General features: G+C 41.3%; 1 protein-coding gene and 2 long non-coding RNA genes across 4 annotated transcripts in view; 1 reads left to right on the top strand and 2 right to left on the bottom strand.

Moving 5' to 3' along the window:
- LOC310677349 overlaps nt 1-1,535 on the bottom strand; it is a 60,828-nt gene extending 59,293 nt beyond the window's left edge. For both annotated transcript variants that reach the window (XR_014511111.1, XR_014511112.1), the window contains exon 1: nt 1,191-1,535. This is a non-coding gene — a long non-coding RNA (uncharacterized lncRNA). The remainder of the gene's footprint in view (nt 1-1,190) is intronic.
- The window catches only part of LOC310677313 (uncharacterized protein), a 728,781-nt gene that overhangs the window by 48,370 nt on the left and 652,493 nt on the right, over nt 1-27,918 (top strand). The window lies entirely within an intron of this gene.
- Nucleotides 25,397-26,717, bottom strand: LOC310677371. The gene is made up of 2 exons (XR_014511136.1): nt 26,627-26,717; nt 25,397-26,087 (listed from the first exon to the last, which is right to left on the bottom strand). It is a non-coding gene; the product is annotated as an uncharacterized lncRNA (long non-coding RNA).

Below are 27,918 nucleotides of genomic sequence, written 5' to 3'. Positions count from 1 at the left end.
TGATTGGGTTTTGCCAGATTTGTTTACTCATTTCCTTCTTTCCAGCTTTTATACTAAGTTGCTGCTGCTGCTATTTTGGTTGCCTATTGAACCTGCTTCCTTTCTTCTGAGATGAAAGTGTTGACTCTGCGTACCGTAGCTTCTTAAGTATCAAAGAAACAAGTGATCCCATCCTAGTTGCATAGCAAAACAGCAGCAGCAGCAGCGTCAGCAAGCGGCAGCGGCAGCAATATTCATAATTGCAGCCCAATTTTACACTTTAGAATGATTTGCAAAAATTCAAAGCTAAAAGTGTTCAAAGGCAATAAAAGGGCCAGTCTATAAGACTGGGCATTTTCTCAACCTTTGGAAGTGCACACTTTTATTCCAGGCTTTTAATTAAAGATTTGTCCTGCAAACCTACGTTTAAAAGAATGCTGTTCTATAAAACAAAGGAGTGAAATGCTAACAACAGGAAAAGAGAAACAATGCTGCTTATGAGTTCCTCCCCAGACTAAAAAGGAATATCTATCTGGACGGAGAAAGACAACCTGGTATTTCCCCCTGAAACTGGTAAGATGATTTATGTATAGAAGCAGGGATGGGTGACCTGGGTGTTTGTTGCCCCTCCCCACATTCTTAGTGGCTATAGGTAGCCTGTTGCTAGGCCAGGTGCCAAGGTCAGCATATGCCAGGGCCCATAGCTTGCTATTACTAGTGCTGATGCAGGGTTTATCGCGTTGAGGATGAGGCACAGTCATTGTATAACCCCACCCTTTACCTGTGTTCATAAAAAGAAGTCCAGGCTATACCTCCGAGAAAGAGGTACAGGACACAGAGTACATCCTAGGCTTGCTGTGTCCCATGATGGCCAATAAAATGCTACGCTGCCACTTAAGAGTCAGTGTCCTTTGGTGCTGATGTTGACTCCTCATCAGCATTTTAGTGTGAATTTCTCTTCATACAGATTTTTATATGCAGTTTTGACTAATGTACACATTTTCGCAAAGCAATTTTCCCAACAGCAATGCGTTTTTGTATGAGATTTTTACTAATACCTTTGTTTTTATACACACTTTCCCTGATGTATGCAGTTTTGCAAACATTGGCTAACTCTGTCACAAAAGTGCAAATATCAAAGGATAACTGTGTCCACACATTGTTCCAGAAAGTGCTAATTTGATTAGATTTGGCTTTAAATGCACGCTTACCTGAATTCCCCCCATCCCATGGTGGTTATTGGGGGTTACAGGGACCTGGTCAGTGGATGCTCCACAAGACTTTCTTGGTTCTCTGAGAAGCTGGTAGACAAAGTTACACCTTCAGGGTTCAGGAGTCTCAGTGAAGAATCTGGTGCTGGCAGGCCTACTGGGGGTGGGATGGGGAACGAATCCATCACCTCCTTGGACCTGCTACTGCTTGGGGTCTCTAAGCCTAAAGACTTGGGTTCTGGGGCCATGATGAGGGGGCATTGGCTAGGGCCTATGTGAAGATAGCCCTACTTGACCGTCCCATGGTAGCTCCCCTTTCTCCTGTCATGTAAGCTTAGAAGGCTCTCTGGCAACAAGAGAAAAAATCTGCCAGCTGCTTATTTCTCACCACACGTGGATTCCGACTGGCCTCTCAGCATTCTCTAGTTCCTATGGCAACCGGAGTTTGCCAGTAGTCACTTCTCTCTTCCTTCAGTTGCTCCAGTGTGGGGCACCCTTTTTTCTTCTGGGACGTACCTCTTCTTGGGTGACAGGCAGGGTCCCCAGCAAATATATTACTACGGGTTGGGGCTTCTCCTAGGCTCCCAGGCTCTCTGTGCTTAGATAATAGGCAGCAAGCTCCTGGCACTGCTTGCATCCGAGCTTTTATGACAGTTTGATTTTTTTCCCCTCCAGTGACTTATTTTTCTTGTGGGACAGAAAACAGGAATTTACCATAAATGCCCTGTTCTGGTAAGAGTTACAGAGGGTATCTGAAGGAGGGGAATAAGGGGACAGGGCTTCTTGAAACTTGACTCCGCTCTGCAGGGGAAGGTCTCCACAATTCACAGGCCGTACTGGAACAAGGAGGGACTCCTCCTGAAATGGAAAGGAAACACTCTGCTGGGCAGCCAGCATGGCTAAACTCTGGAAAACATCCTGGTAACAGGCCCCACACCCAAAAGGTAAGAAAATTGGAAATGAAAGGTAGAAGGCAGTCCCAGGAAGCCCTAACTACGTCCTTTCTGTGGTATTTCTATGTGCAAAAGCTGCCCCAGGTCCTTTGACCCTTTAAAAAACATAGTTCTCTTTTTCTGTCCTGGAAAAGGCTGCACAAGAATCTCTGTTTAGAGTTTAAACATAACACGTTACTGTACTTTGAATACTAAAACATTTACATGTGTATGTATATATATATATGAGACTGACAGACTTATGAGACTTTACAGACTTCTTCTGAGGCACATAGCAGCATAAAACAGACTCCTGCTGCTCTCACAGTAAGACTCACTAACTAATATTCTGCATTGGATAGCAGACCTAACTGAAAAACTGCCTACTGGGGTGACATCATCGAATTATATACTATATTAAATCTTTCCATAGCATTTTGCATGCACCGCTCCCGCACTTTCCATGGAGCCTGTAGTTCATGAGCTGATATGCACAGAAACAGAGGTGGCTTCAATGTCTTGACACTCTCTGAAACAGACATGCCCCAGCTAGAATATTCCTGCTTTCTCTGGTAGAGTAAGGTGTATTTTTTTTTAAAAAAAGATCCTTCAGGATATGGAAAAATATTGCATACTAGGGAGGGGTACTGCACGTCCTATGGTTTCCGAACCCTGTGAAGGAACCTCCTCCCAAAGGCCGCATTTGCTGAGGCCAAGACATGTGCTTTGTAATGCCGTATGAATGTGTAGCTGCTTTGAAAGTCTCATCCAATGGGGCTCTACCACACTCTTTCCTTTAGGAGAGAAAACTTTTGCAACTCCTTTCCTAGGTGGCCGTATACCCAAACTCACTTTATTTTCGTGAGTTGGTTTAAATTGAAATGGGCTGAGGACAGCTGCCCCATAAAACACCTCTGGACATTTATTGATGGTTTCCTGTGTGCTACTGACTTAGGAAGATAATAGAAATGTTTCACAAAATGTCCTGAAGATTTCTTCTGACCCTTTGGCATGTAACACTTTCCCAATAGTTCACTTATGTTTCTTGTTCCTCTGTTAGTTTTATATTACTCCGCATTTTGTCGATATGTGTATGATGGATTTTTTTTTTATGGTTTCACAACGTGGAGTTCTTTCCAGATGGGGAACGATTTAGTATAATGGGGCTTTTTTGGTCTTCTTTTTGTTATGGTCAAATTGAAGCTATATTTTTTGAACAACTGTGTAACTATCCCTTTCTAAAATGTCAACAGTCTTTTGTTTTGGCAGTACTTTCTTCTATTCCATTCATTTTCAACTAGGGCAATGCTTTCAAAAGGTGAGGCAAACAACTGCTTCGGTTTCCCTCCCCCTTCCAGTGATGAATTGGTTTTAAGATTTGTCAAAAAGGCATTTCAGGAGACCTATGGGGTAAACAAAGTAAGTACAGGATAGTGATGCACAAACTTGCTGGAAATTCATCAGCATTTTAGTGTGAACCTCTCCTAATATCGACAGTTTTGCATGCATTTTAGCTTAATATAGACATACTTGTAAAACAGTATCCCTCAATAGAATATATTTAGTGTGTTGTTTTTACTAATGTGTGCATTTTTATGCACACTTTATCCTAGTGCATCCTTTTTTGCATACATTGCCCCACTGGAGAATTGTATTGCAAAATTCAGAGAAGTGTGACTTTCAAAGAACAGTTGCGTTTTGGAAAGTGCAAATTGGTAGATTGGCCTTTAAATGTGAACTGAAATTGAATCTCTGTTCCATCCCCACTACAGAGTGAAAGAAACTAGGACAAAGGTGAAACATATAGACTGAAATTCTGCGGGAGGCAGATTGAAGTTACGGTCTCATAGGGAGTGCTGTCAGGACAGGACTTTAGGGCTAATGTTCGGGATTCCCACCCTGTAGAATGAGCAGGAAGATCCCAAATGCAGCAGGGCAAGATGATTTTGATTTAATTTTGAATACACAATACCATCGGGAGAGGGTTGTATTATAAGGTCTTTTGAAGTTAGCTCAGTAATAATATACACTACCTTGACCTAGTTCAGCATGACACAGCGGGGGGGGGGGGGGAGATACACAAGCACACTGTAAGGCATATTGGTCTAAACCAACATGGATTCATGAATACACAGCCATGGCTATAGGTTTGCTTCTTTTTACCCCATTCCCTTTGTGTGGGATCCAATCTAGCAAGGAAGGATATCCCGCACAGAAAGCTTTTTGCATGTGGGTTATCCTTACTAGTCAAGGTACCAGTCCATAGAATGACAGATTTTCATTGTAAATTCTCATTGGATAAAATACAGTTCATCTACCTGTATGCAAATTTAAGTGATCGCATGATTGTGGATTGTAACACTTTGAATTGCAAGTGGGGTGTGTGCCATATTTTTGATTGCCCAGCCATATTAAACCTGAAAGTAGTAAACTATCAGGGAGAGGGCTAGTGTCTACATACAGGGAGGTGTTTTTTTGGTTTTGCATTGCAAAATAATCAGTGTTATGATCTCCCACCTGTAGTTTGAAATGGTAGAGCCCAGAATGTTCCATCTAATTTTGTAAATGGTGTAAATCTGGAATAGAGAGAAAAATGAGTGCATATACTCTTGGTTTATTTTACAGTGTTTTATTTGTGGCCATTCAAGGACTGGTTACAGCTTGAGTAATCAGCTCTGATCACCACTCTTTAGGGAACAATCCTAACTCCCATCTGCCCAGTGGCAGATCTGTAGGGAATGTGGAAGGTATCTCTGCATCAGGAGTTTGACATTCCGTGTCAGCCAAGGCAGAAGGTGTGTGTGTGTGTGAGAGAGAGAGAGAGAGAGAGAGTGAGTGAGAGAGAGAGAGAGGGGTAGGGTTTTCATAAAATCATAGAATGGTAGAGTTGGAAGAGACCCTGAGGGTCATCTAGTTCAACCACCAGCAACACTGGAATCTCAACTAAAGCATCTATGACTGATACCCCGCCTTTTGCCATGCCTGCTCCAGGCTGGTGCAGAACAGAGGCCCAGATTGGGACCACTGCCATTAGCTGGGCCAGTTTTAGGATCCAGTCTAACTCTGCCCCTTCCCACCTCAGAGATGACTGTTTCGGATATTTCCACTGGCTGCTTTCAGTGGGCCTAGCAAGGACTTTCACAGAGCCCACTGACCAATGTAGTTGAACAGAGCCAGACAAAAAAGGTCACTTCTGTTGCATCCAAACCCTGTTCAGCATGCAGATTAGGGTTTTGGGTTGCTGTGTTATATGCTTACTCTGTATCTGCTTTCACCTTTTGGCCCCTCTAAATCAAGGTGTGCTTTTGTGTCAGAGCTCAAGGTGTCTGTAGTTAATCTCTTCTTCAATGGCAGGTATGAACAGATTTTTCAGGTGTAATTATAATGTGAAGAAGGCGTATTGATTAAAGGTCAATAATTATCTGAGCAGGAAAGTAATCCTCTGCAAATCTCAGACCTGTTTCAGAGACATTTTGTATTATAAATCTGCTACTTAAACAGAGGAAAAGGAGACAGTAACTCCTTTCCTAAATGACTTGAGAAAAAGATTTTGGAGGCAGAGAAACATGAAAAATAAATTCAATAAAACCCAAGCAATATTCTTCCCCCAAAACGTATTTTCTGAAAAATATGGCGAAACAAAACTTCATTAACGTGGTTGGTCTGACCCCCCCCCCAACCTTTCATTAACCCAGTGTTCAATTCCTGGTCGTTAACATATGATTAATGATTAGATGAACACTGTTTTATAGTTTGCATACTAGGTCCCATGACACTGCCTCTTCTATTCGTACTCTTTTTATATTTTTACTCCTATTCCAAATAATGTTCTAAATCTTCTCTCTTGTTCACACACATACCTGGAGTTTTGACTCCAGAGCTCTTAGCACCCTGGCTGTCTGTTCCATTGCATTTCAAGCATTTTGTAAGCTACTTTGAGAACTTCGGTTAGTAGACAAGGTATATAAATATTTTAAATAAGCAAATTCTATACAGCACAGTACTGTCATAAATTACTGTAGATGCAAACTTAATGGGTATACAGACTTTCATGTATTTTTGTGTTCTGTGTACGGTTAAATAGTTCTTATATATTAAGAGAAGGAACAGATGCTGGAGAAAGGCATCTGCTTTAACCCATTTTCATTGCTACATTATTTGCTTTCTAATAACAGACTTGTTGCTAGTGGGTTCTGAATATATCTCCAGTACTGAAACTTGAGGCCATTTTTTACCTCTTTGGTGTCAGAGAACTAGACTTTCTGACAAGCAGCGAAAGAGCAGGCACAGAGGAAGAGGTGGGGAGAAGCAGTTAGCCACAGGAATTCAACCTTTGTACACACACAGAGAGACGGAGAGACATAGAGAGCAGGAATTCAGCTGCAAGGCTCAGATAGTGACCCAGACACAGAAATAGAGAGAGTGCAATCACCCTGATCGCGTAGACTCAGGAGATTAGCCGAGAAGCGTGAAAATTACAGGAAGAGGAGGTGAGGGTTTTCCTGTTGGGGGAGAAGGGGGCGGAGCTCAGTCCAGGCAACCGTGGCATCGGTGGAAGAAAGACTGAATTAGCGGAGCTCCAACCGGGGATTTTTGTTGAACCAATAAATCTTAATTAATTAACTGCCAGAGTCGTCTCGTGTGTGTGTGTGGAAGAGACCCAGGCCTTACATTTGGCTTCACCACACCTCTCCTCTGCTACATCAGTAAGGAGGAGATTGGAAGCTTTCGCTTCCATTTGCAATTATAATGATTGAACCTGGACAAACCATGGTTAGTGTTACCTAGGGTTTAGTGAAACAAACCAACTTCAAGCATGTTCCACTAACTAAACTATAGTCAATGCTAAGCACAGCTCCTGATTCAGACTGTTGTGATATACAGTTACTGTTTCACATGCATGAAAGAGTTAACCTGAGTCCTGAGCTCAAGTTACCAGAGTGTATATGGTTTAGCAGGCTCTTAGCAGCCCCCGCTTCCTCTTCTCAGTCTCTCCTCTCTTTGTGCTTCCTATGTAAGGCATCTTGAGTCCAGTCAGGGGGAAAGGCAGAGTTAAAAAATAAATAAATTATAATAATAAGCAAGAAGCAATGTGGCCATGGCTCCCTGCAAGTGAAAGGAATCTCTGTAAAAGAAGATTTTACAGCTTGCAACTTTACTAACCCAAAGATTGCATCATCCTTTTTTGTAAGGAAACCAAGTTCTTTTCTTTTTAAGTTATTTGGAGGCTTTTTTCACCTTAATTTTACTGTCAACAGAGATTTGGAAACTTTGTGAGTAAAATATTCACTTATTTTCAAAGTGATTTATTCTAGCCTAAGTAATTTTGTGGGGAATGTTTGTATAAAGGTGCATGAGGGCAGATGCAAATCTAACCAAGTTTAACATGCTTGGAGCAATCACCACTGTGCTAACACCGACTCCTCAGAGATCTGATGCATGTCTTTGCTATTACATTCAGTAGTCACAAAAATACTCTGTCCTATGCTCTAAACCAGATATGTATACAATAATAAAATTAGCAACAATATATCATCTCCATTGACTGGCTTAGCAATAGCTAGTAATTTTTCTCTCTTGTAACAACCAGTGCACTATAGAGTACAGCTCTAACTGAACTATATGTGAACCAAATTTATCTGACAAGGACATGCACCCTCTAAAGACGTACTTGACAGCTGGATCTTACTAGATAGGGCTGTTTTGAGAATAAAGGTTCTGTGTTAGTGCAAAGGAGAATGATCAGGATTTAAAATACTTGCTTTGCTAAAAGGTACTTTGTAAATTATTCATACTAAGCCTGATCATAAGCATACTGAGGTACAATTAATACATTACTGGAGCTGCTTCTCACATAAGTTGGCAACAAGATGAGTTCCTTCTTATGAAAATATTTGTTATCTTATTTAGGTTTTTTAAATTCCCTATTCTTGTGTTCCCAGGGAACTCTCAGCATGGCTTTCAAGGGGTAACACCAATAAACAAACAAAATAAGTAAAATAAGTAACAAGATATATCTATATCGATATCTATATCTATATCTATCTATATATATATCTCTATCTCTATCTATCTATCTATCTATCTATCAATCATCTATCTAATCATTAGCACAGCAGCTATTCATCATTAAAAATGGAGATTGTGGAAAGGAATAATGTGGTCTTTTAGAGTAGAAATTATGGAAGTGATGTGGTGGGACCAGATTACAGAAAAGCAGCCCCCATTCCACTTGGGTAACCAGTGAATCAGGTCAGGTCATTGAAGAAGCCATTTTGAGGACTGCTCCACTATTGGGGCTCTCTCTTCCCCTCAGAAGGTCACCCAAGCATGAGCATCTTAAGCATGTGCTACACAGCTTTTATGTTTGATTTTGCTAATGAGCCACAGGTGGGCATATGTATCTTATTTCTTGGTACATATCTTAATCTTGTGTGTTAGTGTTTGTGTGTGTGTGTTTTAAAAATGTCTTATGTCTGTTTATTTTACATACAGTATTGTAATGGCTTGGGTCTCTCCCACAGATGCGAGACAACTCCGGCAGTAATTATCTCAGATGTATTGCTCAAACACACAAATCATTACGGAGCTCAGTCACTGGCATCGTCCTCCAAGTTAGCAGTTGCCCGGACTGAGCTCCGCCCCCTCCTCCAACAAGGAACCCCCCCCCCCGTTTCTTCCACTCTTTTTCATGCCTCTCGTGAAGTCTTGTAGCGCGACAATTTTTTGTAGAGATCACATCCGGTCTCTCTGTCTCTGATCCAGAACCTGAGTTGCCAGGTTGCATTCCTTCCTTTCCTTGAACTCTTTGCTCTTTGCTGGAGCCTGCCTTTTCTCCCTCCTCCCTGCATTCCATTCCAATCTGATCTGGCTGTCAGTATTCTGACTCTCTGTCAGTGGAGGCATGAAGCTGACAAGTATTAAATATTATTTTTGAGGCTGTTTTTAGTTAGGCTGGAAATATGCTAGAACAATGTATAGAGATGTAGCACCTGCTGGCATTCTCCTGTCTCGAGAGACAATGAAGTGCATCTCTGGGGTGAAGTCAAACTGCTGTGTTAGCAGCACCAAAGTGATCTCCTTAGGACACAAGCTTGGACAGTGTGTATGGAGGTCCTGGGCTGCCCAGATGACAAGACCCTTCTCTTGGCCTCACTGATGTGGTCCAAAGGAAAGCAGAGCAATGTGTTTGGCACCAGCTTGGCTGCAGGAGTTTCCGGAAGGAGGTGTACAAGGTGCCATCCAACCATCTTAGGGACTCCACTCTGGATATGTGTAGGGTTTACTCCTTAGCTTTTTCTTCTCCCAGAGATATCCTGCAAGGCAGCAGAGGTTTAGGATCCGTTTTTATTCTCCAAGATGGCCTACATTCCCAGGTTGATGAGCCCCATCACTTCCCTCTACAGCATGTGCAGAAACTGCCTTCTTGACCCTTGGACCTACTATTGGTCTCATCCACTCAATCTGCTGGAGCCTGTCTTCACGTGTAGAGGAAGTCCTGAACTCACTGATGGTTGAGACCCATTGGCTGCCCTCATCTAGTTTAGCCACCAGTTGTAGCCATTCCCGGAATATGGCTGCTGTCACATGCTGATAGTTTCTAGGAGCCACAAGTGAGAGCTGAGTGCAAGGTGGGGACCAAAGGTGGACAAACTACCTCAGAAGTAGCATGACGTGTCCCTCGCCCCTCCCGTAACATCCCCCCCACCCCAAAATAGCACACTCAAATGTCCTTTAAACTCATTCCCTTCTATTTGCTATTTCTGCTCATAATGGCATAGTTTTTGGTGGTTTTTTTCTTCGCTTTTTTACATTACCCAAACCATGTATACTGTTCTTTATCTGTCAGTTCAAACTCCAGAGAAAGGTTACAAATGTTTTGACATTTTGCCAAAGTGTACATATTTGAGGGGGCCTAATATATGTGATCAAGGTCATGATGACAAGGAAACCAAGGGTGGAATTTTGACAAGGAATTCCTGGGTGGAATTTTGTTTGAGATTCCAGAAAAAGTGGCTTTCCTTGGAATGGCAAAAAGTTTTCTCTTTCTTCAAAGCCCAGCCATGCTAGACAATGTGACCCAAGGACTTGTCAGCCCAACTTGTAATAGTGAGGGGTTTTCATTCCATCTTGTCAGTTTTTCATTACTTTTCATGTCACAAAAATCATCCGCACATATTTCAAAGTCTTGTGTATTTCTGACCTGAATTAAATGAGCTGAGCCCTCTAGAGATGTATTGTTTTGTTTCTCCTTGCTAAATGAATGCAACTTGCTTTTAACTTACTGTGTAAGGAGGAGATGTGTACAGGCATGCAGTCCTTCAGAAAATGAGGAGGACTGAGATATCAATAATGCAAAAGGCTACTCTCTTATTATTGTGAACAAAGGACTGCAGCAAGCCAGGGAACAACAGGTCCGGAAGATTATCTCCTGGAAGCACAAACTGGTTATAATGGCCTAATTAGTGCAGATCTAGAATGTGACAAGGAAAATGTTGCCTCTTAGAGTCCATGGTGCAGTGTTGTGATTTTTCAGATCTGTACCAGGAAACTCTGGAGTTCCTCTGAAGTGTATCATGTATTTTGCAGCGAGAAAACCAGAAGCAACAGGCAAACGTCCCTTAAGAATAGCTCACCCCCCCCTCTATCCCATGCTGAGCTATCCAGGTAAGGTGCAGCAATGCTGATGTCAGAAAGGTGGATTGCCCCACCAGACCTGCTACTTACTCCACTGGCCATTCTAAGAAAGTTGCATCAATATTGTGACAACTAGGTTCTCTCTCTCTCTGCTTGCCTCTAGCAACTCTGAAGGCAGGGACCTATATGGGGAACTGAAGCTTTTAGCCAGCTTGTCCACATTTTCAAGCAGATATTGAATAAAGGCTAGGGTCTTGACAATTTTTATTTATTTAAGGAGCTGCCATTCTCAGTTAGCTGAGTTCTGTATACAATACCATATGCTATGCTTTTTCTGCAGTCCTGTAGAATGATAGCATGCATGTTCTTGTGGCTCACAGCTCCAAACTGAGCACAGCCTATTCCGAAAGCAAAGTACAGAATATTTCAGGGGTCTCCACATGGTGATGCAAAGGGTTACACCCTTCTTGGAGCATTCCATTTCTGAGTTCAGTGGGACTTACTCTACGATAATGGGGTATAACACTTCAGCCTTTTTTTCTCTCAGTAAGGATCATTATCCAAGCCACTGCTATCCAAATTGCCACTCTTCTTTCCTTGCTATGCACTGTAATTCATTTGCTCTGCCATAGATTCTCCTAAACTGGCTTCAAAGGGGGATTTTAATAAACTGATCATAACGGTTTCCCTTTATTAAAAAAAACTAGAATATTTAGTCTCACAAATTACCTTGCTTTGCCTGTTATAGAAAAGCTGCAACACAAGCGCATTAGATTTGCATAAATATTACATTTGATGCAAACCTTCAGGGTTCATATTATTCAGTTCATATGTGCTTCTGAAATTAGGCCTTTTAATATTAGTACAATTAAAAAACAGCACCGATGTTGTAGTGCATTTCAAGGATTCAAATAAGTTGTACATATGAAGCTTCATAAATGGTCTACCCTACTATTTTCTACTGGCTACTTGGACTAGAGCTGGCCTCAGAAAGGGATTCTTCCTAACCTTGCTCTCTGACTCAGGACTCAGCTACATTAGTAAATAAACAATAATTTGAATGCAATATAAACATGTAACACTAGATGACGCCAGTGAGCAGAAGAACATATTTAAACATGATTTTCCATAGGGGTTTAAATTTTTTTGTTTAAACAATCTAATTTCTTACTTATTTATAGTGGGTCCACCCCCCCCCCCCCCGTGTAGACCCATCCTCAGATCTTTTAACTGGAAGTGCCTGTGATTGAACCTTGGAGCATTTTGTATGCATTGTAGCATAGGCTTTGCCACTCAGCTGTGCCTTTTGACTTTGCATGCTTTAGAGTCCTAGAATTGCAGAATTGGAAGGGACCATGAGTGTCATCAAGTCCAACCCCATGTAATGCAGGAATATTTCACCCAACGTGGGGCTCAAACCCACAACCCTGAGATTGAGACTCTCATGCTGTACTGACTGAGCTCTGTTGTGGCTTGAGGCAATCCTACATGCAGTCACCAGCAACATATTGCATACATTAGGGCTGAAGCTGCATTATGAGTTGTATTCTTTTAAAAATAAACTTTGGTACGTGAAGCTTTTAATGGTTTTCTTTTAGATGGCTCACTTTCATGGATAGAGAGATCAGCTGGTTTCCAGTTCATGCCAGTTTCACATATGTTCATTTGTTAGTTCCATCAATCTGTGACTTTAAAAGAGCTGCATAAAAATTCACACTATTTTTGTGTACATTGTATTCTAAAATACCCATTTTTGGTGCTTTTCTGAGCTGAAATCTGCAAAATTCAAAGAAGTATGAAGCCCAACAGGTAGCTGTGTATCAATCAGTTTTTTAGTCTGGGAAGTACAAATTGGCTTTGTTTGCTTAAAAAATCCTCACACTTTGATATTCATGCAGAGGAACAAAATTCAATAGGGTATTTCTATGATGCAGTATAAATTTCACAATGCCAATCAACATGGCCTCCATAAATGGCTATTTTTGTCCCCCTTCCTTGTATCCATGTTGAGTGGTGTCAGCAGAGTGTGTTCAGGATGTCTTGGCAAACATCCCACTTGACCAGTTGTGTGATGCAAATTAATATTAACAATCTGTCTGTTTTTCCATGTAATTAAGCAATAATGATCAAAACTCAGTGTTTTCCTGGAGATTAATGACGGCTTTGAGAATTGATCGTCTGAAGTGTAATCGAGGGCCATTAACTAGAACCAGCCATTAATATCCCAGGAAAAAAATTTATTTGGCCTGAGTCATTATTCCTTCTATACTATGATTATTTAATGGTGTTTTTCCCTTTCCTGCCTCTTTATTTATTAGAATACTAATTAGTATTCCTGTGGAGACTCTTAATGCAAGTAAAATGCAACTTCAAAGGAAGCACCTGGTACGTGCTGAGAGCCCTGTTCTTGGGCACCATGATTGTGGCAGTGCTGATTAATTTTGTACAAGACAAAGGGTGTAGAAGGAGGTAATAGGGGTTTTATTTACATGTTCTTTCCTACTAATATTCCACTTACTTTGGACTATTTAAGTACTGCATGTGAACAGAGATTTTTCTTTCTCTGTACAACAGCAGAGTCCCGTCCCCCCCACTCCCTGAATGGGCATTCTTCTAGGTCTTTTAATATAGGGTCTGGCTCTATAGACACTCATCATTTTCATAGGTTCAGCTTGCCCTAGTGAAATATCACCAGCATAAAGGTGTCAGGGGTTGTGTGTCTTACGTTCCACGCTGTTGCATTTTAGTTCCTGCTATTTCCTGAATTTAAAGCTGGCTGTTCGGTTCCAATTACTCAACAGGATAAAAGTTCTGAAGAGTTTATCTCATTGCCGATTGTATGGTGGATGCCGGGGTGAGCCAAAGTTGCTTCTTGCTATTCACTTGTGTGCATGCACAGAGATAACAATTTTATTTGATTTCTAAGTCCGTTTCCCACTGATGTCCTGTGTGCATTGCATTGCCCAGGTTTGCTCTCTCTACTTCACATTTTAAAAGGGGCAAAAAGTACTTGTCAAATGTCTGCTGATACAGCACTGGGCAGCAACACAGAAGTCTGCATATGCCCCAGATCAAATGCAGAAACTATTTTAGGTACGTGCTATGTACTGGGTCATAGACCTTTAAAGCAAAGTTCATACTGGGAAGATCAGAGGCTAGTTTGACCAGGAAACTTTATAAAGTATTCTAAAAGAACAAGCTTAAAGCAAGGGTGAATAACTGTGGGCCATATCCAGTTCCCAAGAGGTTTTTTTGTGTGGCCTCTTGCATACACTCATTTAATTTTTTTTAAAAAAAGCTTTTTAAAAGTTATTGGCTGGTCCTGTGATAATAACAGTTTGGGGGTTTTCTTCTTCTTCTTTAGATGCTTCCTAGATTTCATTTGTCATCTCAAGTTCTCCCTGATCATTCTGATCAGTGATATGATAGCACATCCACAATGCAAAATTACTATTGGGGCCCAGTATCATCACCCACAGTGATTCTGTGGAGGAGTCCACCCCTTTTGGAATTTCTAGTTTGCTGGACTTGGGTAATTACATAAGCAAGCATCATGCTGATAACCTGACATCCCAATGTTGCATCAGGTTGGAGGAGCCAGGAATGCAGCAGCAGCACAGCTTCAGTGTCTGGCAGCTCCTTCTCCTGCTGCAGAGGGGAAGGAGGGAGGAAGCAGCAGCCCCCAGCGGTGGTGGTGGCAGGAGGAGGAGGAGGAGGAGGAAGAAGAAGAAGAAGAAGAAGAGCCGCTGGCTATTGAAGTCACACTGCTGCCACATTCCTGGCTCCTCCAACCAGGCACAACTTTTATTTTTTAACATTGGAGGCAGCCCTCCAAACAAATATTGGAGGAGGCCCAAAAGGATTTGGCCACTAGGAGTTGGCACCCCTGACCACAGCAGAGGTAATACTGCTTGCTCTCATGCAGGAGAAAACTTTTTCTATGAACAGAAACATTAATGTACCACTGCCAGTATTTAACATGGCCAATGCTGCTTACCAAATGAAGGGTGCAAAAAAGTGTTTTCTGCTGGAGGTTTAAACTGTTTATTTATTACTTTAGATGTTTCTACACTGCCTGTTATGCAGGCTTCTCAAAGCATTGTACATCAATAATATGAAATATAACACAGCCTACGGGATGTTTGCACGCTTGAGTATTAATGCCTCTCACATACCAGCTTCCCCATTCTGATGAAAAAACGATCATTTGCCTCCAATTCTTTGACCCTAACTTGTTCCTTTACAGGGTTAAATCTCCCTGGTTTCATTTTCTTTGTCCCTGGACCAGTGACAGGGGATGAGAGGGTCTTTTACACTTGTTAGGGCTGCGTATAAACTGGTAGTTGTCCTTTTTCACTTTGGCAGTCAATTGTAGAAGGTTAATCAGCACGTCTTGGCCAGATTCCTTTCCTTCTGGGTTCGAAAAGATTTTCACTTGACTTTTTAAACCCTCAGTCTCTATGCATTTTAAACACAATTAATTAGGCTGCCCTGTCACTCCTAGGCATGGCTGCTAAGGGCCAAAGCAAGCTAGCATATATTTTGTCATCAATGCTTTCTACAATAACTGCTCCAGAGAACATTGTGTCATTGCAATGCTAATCTTCATTTTGCCTCTCTGAAACAAATGACATCTCTTTGCTCACACATAATGTCTGCTTGTCATAAATGGTGGTCTCTGCTTTCTACATCAGTAATTCTTGTAGTTGTTTTCCCCCCTGGGAATTGGTATTCTAGATGGATGAAATGCTAGACACTTATCTTGACTCCTTTCCCCCTGCATGCTCATTAGCACGTGAGCCCAAAACACCGTTGGGCCTTAGCTGCATGAAAGAGCAGATATTAAGAGCAGATATTTTCCAGTTGAAATGGAAATGCCACATGGATTTTGCAAGGATGATCTGCTAAAAGAACCAGGTGGGGAATTTTGCTGATGGGATATAATCTTTCCTACTTTTCCGGCAATTGGTGCGTCATTCTTTTAAAATACAAAAATACAGTGGTACCTCGGGTTATATACGCTTCAGGTTACATATGCTTCAGGTTACACACTCTACTAAGCCAGAAATAGTGCTTCAGGTTAAGAACTTTGCTTCAGGATAAGAACAGAAATCGGGCTCTGGTGGTGTGGCGGCAGCAGGAGGCCCCATTAGCTAAAGTGGTGCTTCAGGTTAAGAACAGTTTCAGGTTAAGTACGGACCTCCGGAACGAATTAAGTACTTAACCTGAGGTACCACTGTACTATTCAGCTCTCCACTGGAATCACTCTATAAGCAGCCTTCCATGGAAGTCTTAGATTACATACCTCCAGTCAGGAAGCTAGGCAAGAACTTTCTCTCAAAGAACACAACAGAAAACTTCTGACCACACTCAGATACATTTAAGTTCAATGTGACCTTGTGATTAAACTATAAGCTTCCCCTTTCATGTGAATGAGGGAAGAAATCAGAGGTGTTCTCCTGGTCTCGCTTTCTTGTATCATGGATACCAGTCCTCCAGCCGTCTACATATTGAGGGTTGCAATCCATCAGAGCGGAATATTTTCTATTCATGTAAGCTACCTGTGCAATTTAGAGCTCTGATCTTCCAGGGTTTTAAGTGTCGGTAGTGTGGAGGAAAAACTTAAACACGTTGCAGAGTTCCCCCAAAATAGACCAGAGGCAATTGTACTTCATCCAGCAGAGCTTTACTGCTACTGAAGGCAAATGAGCATAATGGTCACAAATCTAATACATTCAAGATTGGCACAGTCCATAAGAAATCCAGTTGCAGCAGACTTATATTACTAACAAGAACTTATAATAAGACGAAACCTTAACACTATATTCAGAACAGAACACCACACCAGAACAAAGAGATAGAAAGGGAAAATAAGTGAAACCCAGTCTCCTTCTGGCCTGACTATTATAGTCAGCATGATCTTGACAGAAAGATAACAGAACCAGTTTAAACCAGCTGCACTCATCTTCTCAGAAGGAATAACCCAAACAACAGCCTTCTTTCACGTGGAGAAGAAACCTTCCAGAACCCTCTTGAACTAGGCAGAACAGGAAAGATATCTACACATCAGACCAATACTTTCTGTACTAAGAAACACAGACTGACACTAAGTCACACAGGGATCCTATGTGAGTAGAGCAGACTCCCTGCTGCAAATGTTCAGTCCTCAACATGTGATGGGGCACAAGATTGGCAATGGGCTGGAGTGAGGGAGTACCCCTCTGCCCTTCACTGGAGTGTATTTATGTGAGGGAATAACACATGATGAGAACTCAACTAATGACACTATACACCTGTCACACCATGAATCTGGTTTCATCATAGTGACATTTCTGCACAGGCTCTCAATATCCTGGTCAGACTTGCTTGTGATATATCTTGGAAATAAGTTGTTACCACAGCTGCAGCTTGAGCTCATATCCTTCCAATCAACCTTCACTTTTATCTAGCCCAGACCTCCATAACCTCTGACAGTCTGAGTTGAATACAGCCCACCAGCTCTATATTATAGATTGCCAGATGCTTGATAGCTGCGGTCCCTGGTGGGCAGCAATAAGAAGTTTATCAAGCTGTGGTTTGAGCTGCCACGTGGCTGTGTTCATGGACTCTCTGGTTATTGTAGCTGATTTGCTTTTCTACTTCACCCAAGCTTCCATCTCTTTCTGACCAGAAACCCATCAGGTTTGGAGACTCTAGGATGTTCGTCATGACGTAGGTATTCGTTTGCAAATACCATTCTTCCTGTAAAAAGTGGGATGACAAACAGCTTTCTCCAGTTTGTGTGTCTAAAGGGAAGGCTCTGTTCTCAGTCAGATCAAAATGCAAAATAATAAGATGCCTTCTGTCAGTTTGGTGACTAATTTGCTGAGGTAGTTAATAAGCTTTGTGTGATTCAGTTGCTGGGATATTAAAGTAATAATTTATCTTAAACACTAGGAAAGTATTATTTAAAAGTGAAGTGACTCCATGAAAGCAAGTCTTTGAGAATATGGCACCTCTTTTCTTTTGAGATCTGGAGGTATTCAAGTAAAAGGATAGAGATCCAGGCAGATATTATTATTATTACTACAATTTGTATACCACCCTACATCTGTAGATCTCAGGGCGGTTCACAGCATAAAATTACAATATAAAAAACACAAAATAGATAAGATCAAAAACTAATCTCCCCTCCCGTGACACATTTAAAAGGGCATCAGATGTCAATCAGCCAAAGGCCTGGTGGCAGAAGAGAAATATTCTACTTGCACTCACAATCCCATGTTGAAAAGGAAACTTCACTGTAGTTGTGTTTACTCTTACATGGTTTGAAAAACTGCAAGATTAACTGTTCATTGGTTTTCCAGGGCTGTTTGAAATATCTTAGAGCAAAACTGATGTGAACCAACTGCTCCACAGCTTCCATTAATTTTAATGGGGTGCTCATGAGAGAACCTCTCAATGGATTGTGCCCCACAGAGTTAGCAGTAGCGCCTTGATAGTATGCAAAATATTTTGAGACATATAGCATTGTACTAAATTCTCTTTCAGGTGTTCTTAATTATTGGGAAAGTGGCAGAAGCTAGGGTTATTGAATTGCTTGCAGCAGATGGAAAGACCATCTGGAAAGGGAGGCAGAGCTGTCCAAAGGCTCTCTGCTTGCTGACTGGTTTGACTCTGTAGTGTTCTGACTTACATAGCCTGATAATTCACAGGTTATTGCAGCAGACACCTGCTTATTTCATTACTTGGAATTGCACTACAGCTACTTAGTAATATGCATTGATCCCATCCAGTATTTTTAAATCAAATCCTGAGAGTGCATTACAGATTAAAATAAACCTGTTTCAGCAATGCATGTAACAGGTTAAAGGATGCTGGATAATTTAGTTGTTTTAAAAGTTTGAAACTCAGGACAATAACCATGTATGGATATTCAGAGCAAAAGTAAAATAATATGGAATAAACCTTGGCCTGCCAGCTGTTTTGGGACTACAATTCCCATCATCCCTGATGACTGGTCCTGTTAACTAGGGATGATGGGAGTTGCAGTCCCAAAACAGCTGGAGGACCAAGTTTGGCCATGCCTGATAGGGTTTCCTTGAACCAAAAGGAGAGTAAAAACCCCTCGGATATCCTCATGTGATTTGTAATTTTTGAAGCCTGATCTTGCAGTAGTGGTCTTCTTCTATATCTCTATGTTCTTCTAGGTCCATGAACTTTGCAGAGAGTAAGCCCATCCAGAATGTTACCTGTGGCAAGATCTGGATTTTTTTTTGTTAAAGTACAACAGAAGAATTTTGTTCAAAGTTAAACACAATTTAAGTTTGTAAAAATTCTAAGTTGCTCTCCCTTAACAAAACAAAAAAAACTAGAGCTCACAGGAATCTGCAGGCAGTGTCCTTGACAGCTTTATGTTGCAAATCCTATCAGAGACCTGTAAGGTAAAGCTTTCCAAGCTTCTCATGTTGGTGACAACATTGGTATACATCTCTGAATAAAGTTTCAGCAGCCACTAAAAGGTGATATTCAGGAAAAGACAAGGTGGGGAATAATACAGGAGTTGGCAATCTTGCACTTCCTAACAAACACAAAGGTACCCCTGAGAATTTTCCTCCCTCCCTTGATTGCCCCCCACTCTTTTCTAGTAGTTTTGTCAAGTGACCAGCCACCACTGGGTAGGAATAATTTTACTCAGGAATAATTTACTGGAGGTGTCAATCCCCACGGCGAGTACAGTATTTAGAATGGGCCTCTGCTGTGAAGCTGCTTTCAGAAATTGAGTGATTTATGTGCACAGGTGAACTGGTTCCGAGTGTGAGCAAAACCCATTCCAAGGAAAACCAAAGGCATTTGAACTGTTTTATCAGAAACTGTGCACCCTAAACCTTAACTGATTCTGGAGCTCCAGCATAACAACAAAAACAACAACAACAACCATCATTCATTCATACATACATATATATCCCGCCCGTCTGGCTGGGTTTCCCCAGCCACTCTGGGTGGCTCCCAACAGAATAATAACAATAATAATAAAGCAATAAAACATCAAGCATGGAAAACTTCCCTCAACAGGGCTGCCTTCAGATGTCTTCTAAAAGTCAGATAGTTGTTTATTTCCTTGACATCTGATGGGAGAGTGTTCCACAGGGGGAGTGCCACTACCGCAAAGGCCCTCTGCCATCTCATCTGTTGGGCCAGGGCTGCAGATGTTTCCATGGCAGCAGGTGTGTATGTCCATCATCAGAATTCTCTTTATTACTTCAAAGAGGAGGGTACATTGTATCCTATAGCCCTTGAAATGCCAACTCAGAGGAGGGGGAATAGGGTTACAGCCTGTCTTTTATACAATAAGGTTTTTAAAAATGAAAACCATGTACGGAAGATTGATTTCTCTAGAAAACTATGTGTGCCTTGAACATTTCCAAACAGTCAAGAGGAACTGAGGACAAGGTTTATAGAGAAAAATTCAAAACTTATTATCTTTTCCCTTGTTTTAAACCAAACCAATACTTTTATCCAGATAAATAAAAGCACAAAAGGGGCAGGGGGGAGAGAGAAAGAAAAAGAAAGAAGTTTTAAAAAGAGTAGAAAAGAGGTTAAATGAGAAAGATAGAAAAATAAGATTCAGAAAGTAAAGAACTTCTGATTCTTCATCTGTCCGCTATATAAAAAGCAATATTCACTTCATGCAATCCAATATAACATGCAACAAAGCCACTTTCTATAAGCAAACATTATCTAGGACATTGAAGCAGTATTGACATTTTGCATACTTGACAAAAACAACCGTAAAACATTTACTTAGAGCCCTCAGGGATAGGGGGGGTTAAATTTCTAATTTAATTCTAGTTTAAATATTTAATTCAGGCAGCTTTAGTCCACTTCCAATCTTTATTTACAAACTTCATAAACTTCAGACCTGAATGATTTGAACAGGGAACAAAGTGTATCGTCTACTAATAATTCATTCCTTCTTGAGCCTGTTATGCTCTGCTAGCCAATTTCCTCAGTAAATCCCTACGCAGCTCTATTAACTGCACACTAAATAAATATTTTGCCCATGTTTGCTTGGTTTGGCACCCGTCATAACAAGAGAGGTCACAGCAGCGCCATACATTAAAAGGAAGAGACAAATGGAAAGTCACTCTAATTTCCACTTAAATCAAAAGAACTGAGTTAATTATATTCTGAGTTGTGTGCTGGTTTTGGTACTGCTATTGGAAAAATCATTAGCATGCAGAAATGTACATAAAAATGAAGTTTGTGCTTTTCAGTCTTCCAAGGAAATGAGTTAACTGTATTTAGAGGGTGAAATGTAACCTGGAAAATGGGTCTTGGAGTCCAATTTATTTCTATTGAGTTTTCAATATCTCGGAGTATTCGGATGCCAACAAGATTAGGTATTAAGATACTGCCTGAACAACAATACCTGTAACTTGGTGGAGACATGTGGGCTGTAAAAGTGCTTCAGCATAAGAACTGCAAATTATGTTTATTGTGAAGCTGAGTGCATCTGTTACTGTACTTTTTATAACAGATCTATGCTATCGGCCCTCTGTGAATGGAAGGCTTACTTCTGTTTGCAGAAGAGGCTCCAATCCAGTGGAGTTTCCTACTGGTGGAAGCTGGGGAGCGGGGAAGGTAATTTCCCTTGAGGTTATCAGCAACAACTCTGACATGAATCTATAGGGACCCTCGACCCTCCCCATATATGCCCACACAACCACTTCAGTCACATTGCACATTGCAAGAAATCAATCTTTGAATGTAGCAGCACCTATGCTTTGGAACTCAGGACCCAGCTATACAGCTGCAAATAAAACATTTAAAGTGTGTTGAAACATGCATTATACAAATGTGACACTAGATCATGATGGTGAGCTATGGCAAATTCAATATATTTTCCAAAACCTTTTTTAAAAAGTAGTATTTTCACAGCATTTTTATATGTGTCTAGGTTCCTCCTCAGTGCCTGTTGCCACCAGACAGGTGCCTCCGGTGAGCGCTTTCTAATACCTGCTTAAAATGTATTTCTTTAGGCAAGTCTATCTAGACAAATAGAAGTTGGCATGCATTTTAATTTTTTCTTAACTTTTAAACTGCTTTTTAAATCAAGAATTGTCATCTTTTACTATAACTGCTTAGAGGTTGGTTGGTTGGCTTTTTTTACAATCACACGGTTTATCATTTTTGTTGCAAACTTTATTAAAAGAAAAAAATTGTTGGAGAATTACATTGCAAAATTCAGAAAAGTGCAGAGGGTAGCTGTTTTTCAGTTCTTGCATTGTTTCAGGAAGTGAGAATTAAGTAGATTGATACTGAAATCCAAACAGAACCAAATTTCTCCCATCTCTGCTGTTGCCATTCAGATTGTTAATTGTTTTTTATACTGAAGCTCTGATACTTGGGGAAGTTCATGTTCAGATATCAGACAAATGCAAAAGCCAAAAGGACTTAGGAAGAAATATCCATTATCATATATACTAATAATGATCTGAATTCATCAAGCACCATATTATATTGTGAAACTGGCACTATCTACCCACAAGAAGGAGGCATCCTTTTGCTCAAGAGCATCCCAAGGTTTGCAGAAGGACAAAACATATTGGGGAGGGGGGAGGAACAGTAGGTGTACCAGGGCGGGACAGAGACACACACATCCAAAATAGGCCAATAGCCCAAGCCACAGTGTGTTCAGTGGCCCAAGAAAGCTGACTTGACTGTTGGGGATGGAGAATGGAACAGAATATTCTAAACAGGAGCTTTCTAAGCTATATCATTTTGCTGCATGTCCTACTTGTGGATTATAATATTCTGCAAATGGCCTCGCAGACTTCATTCCATATTTCTTTCAAGCCTCTTGTACGAGGAGGGTTGTACCACTTAAAAATGGTCTGCATGAATTGCTTTCTTTCAATGCGTCCTTCCCTTTGTGTTGTTCCCTTTTTGATGTCTTGAAGAACTGTGCTCTCTTTTTTCCTAATTTACTTTTTATTTTGCTTAATACCGTACTTTAGTATACAGTACTTGGTATTGGTGACAATAAAAAAAAGGGAGTAATAGCCTTATAATTTAAGTAGCTCTGCATATTACTTGATATGGGGCCATTAGTACCAGCAATGAAGATGGCATCTGTAATTGCGGCTCAGTGTTTCCGGAAATAAATAAATTAGTAACAGCTATGAAGATGACAGATTTTATCAGTTCAATGTATCAAGGATAAAGAATACAAAGCTGTGCTATTGCAGAGTAATGAATTATCTCATTTGCATATTGTCTCTTCAAAGCACTTGCTAATTCAGGTGCCCCTTTTGTTAAAATATTGCTTAATGCTATGTAGGTTTGCATTCCACCAAATTCAATGAACTTCTCAAGTCCATTGCATAGGCCATAGGGAAATTAATTATTTTTTTAGCATAGAAATGATCACAAAAAGGAGAGTGTACTTCATGTGAAGCTGGATTTTTTCTGGTAAACTTTTCAGGTTGCAGTGCTCTAACAGGAAATTAATAAAGCATCCAAAAGTACAGTTTGCAGCCTTAATCATACACCTAAGAGAAGTGAACTCCATTAGCCAAAGAAAATTAGCCAAATTTCTCTTTTCCTCACTCTGTGCAGAAGAAATGCCAGTAACCTTGCTCCACCAAGCACATAGTTAATATACAAAAGGAGACACCTATTTTCATGAGATCCAGTATATTGTTTTAGCAGTTTCGGAATAAATAAGAAAAGGAATCAGGGAGTCTGCCATGTTTTAGTTAACTGGTGCATTATCTTGTCCTTTAACAGAGTATGCCAAATGTTCAGCCCTGTTTGTTTGTTTTTATGTTCCAGCAAAAATGTTTTGCAATACAAAAAATTCAGTGGTTCATGCTATCGGCCATTTTGAAGTGGGGGGTTGGGAGTTACTGAAGACCTGCAACTTCCTCCCTCCTTGTAAAAGCATTAATTTAGGCTGCAAAGCTATCCTATACTTGTGCTCTTGGGAGTTAGCCCTATTGAGCTCTGTGGGACATGTCAGAGTAGACATGTATAGGACTGCCCAGTTACAGAGTTTGGTGTGACTGATTTCCTTAAACGGAGTGGTGGAATTTACTTTAATCATTTTAAAAGTGCTGGAAGCTCTGTTAATGAAATTAGCCGTTTTTCTCTCCACTTTTGAAAAATTGTGCTGTGCTTTTATAAGATACGAATTTTTGTTAAGCCACCTTGAACTCTGCCAAGAAAAGGTGGGATGCAAATTGCTTTAAATAAAGTACAGTAGTACCTTGGTTGTCAAATGGCTTGGCTCCCGAACAAATCGGCTGCCGAATGCAGCAAACCTGGAAGTAAGCGTTCTGGTTTGCGAACGTTTTTCGGAAGTCAAATGTCCGACGTGGCTTCCGATTGAGTGCAGGAAGTTCCTGCAGCCAATAGGAAGCCATGTCTTGGTTTTCAAATGGTTCCGGGAGTTGAATGGACTCCCAGAATGGATTAAGTTTGATAACCAAGGTACCACTGTAATTCTTAGGGCTGTGCCCGGATCCTGAATGGAATTGGACCTATTTCAGTCATCCTAGGAGTCTGCCGGATCATGTTGAAATAGCCCCAGGATTTCCTGCGGTCAGAGTGGCTCTACCCAAAGTGATTTGGGGCTGTTGAAAGGTGTGTGTGTATGTCTGGTGGCATATAATGGGTGGAGAAGGAGATGTGCAAGCAGTCCGCGCACATCTTTCACCCCCCCAACTGCATGACTGTGCAATCCTAGTCAGACTGGGGTTGTGCTAGATCAGTCCCGGAATTCGGGGGATTGCACACAACTCTAGCAATTACAAGCATGCACAGGCACACCGTCTTGGACCCGTGACAGTGGGTGCCCAGGGCATGCCAATGTTATTGCTGCGTGCACGTGTGGTGTCGGCACCCCCACAGCGTGCTGATGTCAGTTGCACACATCGTGGGTGTGTGCGTGCACCGCCGAGTGAAGCCTTGGGGGGATCTGGCCCCTTCATTTAATTTTTTTGGGTGCTCAGGCACCCAGGGCCCTGCACAGTCAGCACCTATGAGCATGCACCTCCTTGTAGTCTCTACAGCCACAGCAGATGCTGTACTTCTCTATTGGCTTGACTTTACCCCTGAAAGGCACATTATTCCATTGTCTCCTGAGGCAGATCGATGCCAACAGCAGTTTAGCCCTGTGCTTGGATTGCAGGCTGCTCTGCATATTATGAGCACCTGCAGCAACAGTTTCTGACCTGTAAAATGTGGAAATCAGCCACATTGATTTCAGTGTGATTTGCTTCCAAGCCAGCGCATTTAAGGTTGTAGCCTTAGACTTCTTAATTTCAATACTGGGATCCCCCCCTCCCCCGGAAGATAAGCCAGCCCCACAAAGATTCTCTTCATAGCATATAAAGAGTTCAACAATGTGGAAAGAAACCCATTCCCTGTAGGGACTTGTGTCATGGTGGGTGGCCAAAAGTCATCTTGTATTAGTAGCAAAGGACATCTTTTATTCATGGACATGAGAAATAAGAGGGAACTGCAAAAGACACGCTGCTGGATTATGATACAAAAATAATATGGAAGACACTGACAAATTGGCTCCTTGACAAAATGTCACTTACTGTTTGAACGCTGCATATTTTAAAATCTAATTTAAAGCTGCTTATCAAGTTTTCTCTCTCACAGGTTCTTTTATTAACTTTTACGTCTACACTGGATATACATATCCATCTGGGAGACATGATTACCCAGAGCATTACTGTGCACACAAAATGTTCCTTCGCCTCATCTTGGCTGCCCTTTCTTAGTTCAATATGTGATTCTCCACTGTCAGTGGGATTTCTTGGTGGGACACTGGCAGTTCATGCTGCTAGCAGAAGTAAAATACTAGCATATTGCCTTCATTTTTAGGGGTCTGGAGGAAGTATTCCAGCAACTGGCTCCTGGTAGAGTTATCAATAAAACAACATAGGAAGTGGCCTTATTCGATATCAGATCATCGGCCGTCAAGCTTATTGTTGTCAATACTGACAGAGACTTCAGAAAGGGGTTTTCTCTACCTGGAGATGTTACGATACTTGTTTTCCAACAGGAGATGCTAGGTACCTGGCAAATCACTGTGCCTGTTTTTGCACCTTGTCAGAAGAAAAGCTTGTTGCTGGAATGGTTGTTCTTCAGGGTTCAGCTCTTCTCTCTAAGAGCCTGCAGAAGTTTCATCTTGCAGTGGGAAGTATTTCGTCTCTAGAGCACGTAGGTGTGAATGCTGAGGCACCTTGCAGTGCACAGCCGGTCTTTTCACAACTGGCAGTTCTAGAGGTATATTTTGAACAGCAGCTAGCCTGTTGCAAGACAATGTGGTTTCCTAGGAGGAATTTAATAAAAAGAAACATGCTTCTAGCTTTAAAACAAGTGCAGTGTAAAGTAGGTTGGCTGGGGGGTAGGGGTGGGGCTCTCAGTAATGTGAAACAGTGTGATTGTAAGTGGACCAATCCCAGGATATAAAAATTGGGATGCTTCAAGGATATGTAAAGTCCGTTGGGCTGTCGTCATCTAAATACTTGTGCTGGTGCAAGGATTAGCGCTAGTGCAAGGAGAGTTTCTCCATCTCCTCCCCTGGTCATGCCCTGTGCCATCCCTCAGATCTGCTCTCAGATGTTGGTGGAACCCACCCGAATTGATTTAAGGGGTGCATGGGAGGAGGAGATTGGGAGAACATTCCATTGTGCAAGGAGAAATTCTTGTGTTGACATAACATTCACTTTACAGCATTATGCTAGGTACAATCCAAAGCTTGTGAAATCTTGAAGGGTATGCCATAACCTGAAAAATTCTACCCTAGCTCCACCCTGACCTTACAACCCCAAGATACCTGGTTCTGCTCTGGGCTAGACTTTGACTTACCAGAGTCAATTATGGTTGTCTAGCTTTGCCTTACTGCTTTTGGAAAGCAAAAGTTGACAACCTTAAGCCCAGCCTACAGCCATCATTAGCATGGCAGGTGGCTAAATGATGCAACAGTGCAGTTTTGTGACATCATCAGTGTTACAGAATCATCAGAACTTCCACAACCAACTCAAATTTCCTCTTGAATTTGTTTGCACAGTCTCTGACAGTAACTTTTCTGCTCCCCCCCCTTTTCTACTTCCTGCCGAAGCTTTTTTTTTGGGGGGGGGGTATTTTTTAGTAAATATGCTAATAGCTACAGCTACTCCAGATTGCATGCTTAGTCCCTGGTGCATGGAAAGAAACATCAAATGAGGTATACATAATGGGATATTAAATTACATTTCTGAAGGGCCAGGCATGGATATTTCAACTGTAAGCATTAATGGAAAATTACCCCATCACCTCCACCAGAGGAAGAAGGCTATTTTCTTGATACCTCATGCTATCTTACACCATGTTCCTACATGGTAGATGTCCAAAGATGTTAATGCCATGCTTGTTATGTTCCTTCCAAACTTTCCAGCTTGAATAGCTGGGAAGAGAGCAAGCTGTCTATAATTTTATTGTCCTTTTTGTGAGCTGATAATGCAGTGAAAGGCAGGGTATGCATGATATTAAAAGAATTATATGGAAGTTAAATTATATATTGGCTGATAGCCAACTTAGTCCTTTTCAGAGTAGTCCCATAGACACCAATGGACTTAGTTATTTATACCTACAGAGGGGAGCCTTCAAAGCTTTAAGCCTCATATCTGAAATCCCAGCAAGACTACACCACATGATTTTTCTCTCCATGTAGTTTGTCCTACAGTGCCAGGATTCATAAACTTGAAGTACAATAAGCCTTGTTGAGAAGGCAGTATGTTTGACTGCATGTCAGCAAACAGAATCAGTTAGCAAGGCATGCTGCCAGTACACAGTATCTGCCTTATACAGAGTGAAACCATTGGTTCATCTAGCTCAGTTTTGTCTACACTGGCTGGCAGCCACCTGTTCTTCAGCATTTCAGGCAGGGAACATTCACAGCCCTACCTAGAGAAGCTGGGCAAGTAGATGCTGTAACACCGAACTTTTCCCTTAAGGGAGACCTGCGCTAGTAGGAGTGGTTAGCAGCAATTTTGCCCTTTGTATGACAGAAGTGGCATTCACTGCTTTAACAAAATATGTGTATGTGTGTGCGCGTATATATCAGTTAAGAAACAAGGAATAAATACGGTTTATTATATCCTTTTACATATGATAAATAT

The sequence above is a fragment of the Podarcis tiliguerta genome, assembly GCF_965153285.1.
Source record: "Podarcis tiliguerta genome assembly, chromosome: 5".
Lineage (NCBI taxonomy): Eukaryota > Metazoa > Chordata > Lepidosauria > Squamata > Lacertidae > Podarcis > Podarcis tiliguerta.
The sequence above is the reverse complement of the archived record's forward strand: the minus strand, read 5'-3'. Positions and strand labels throughout refer to the sequence as shown.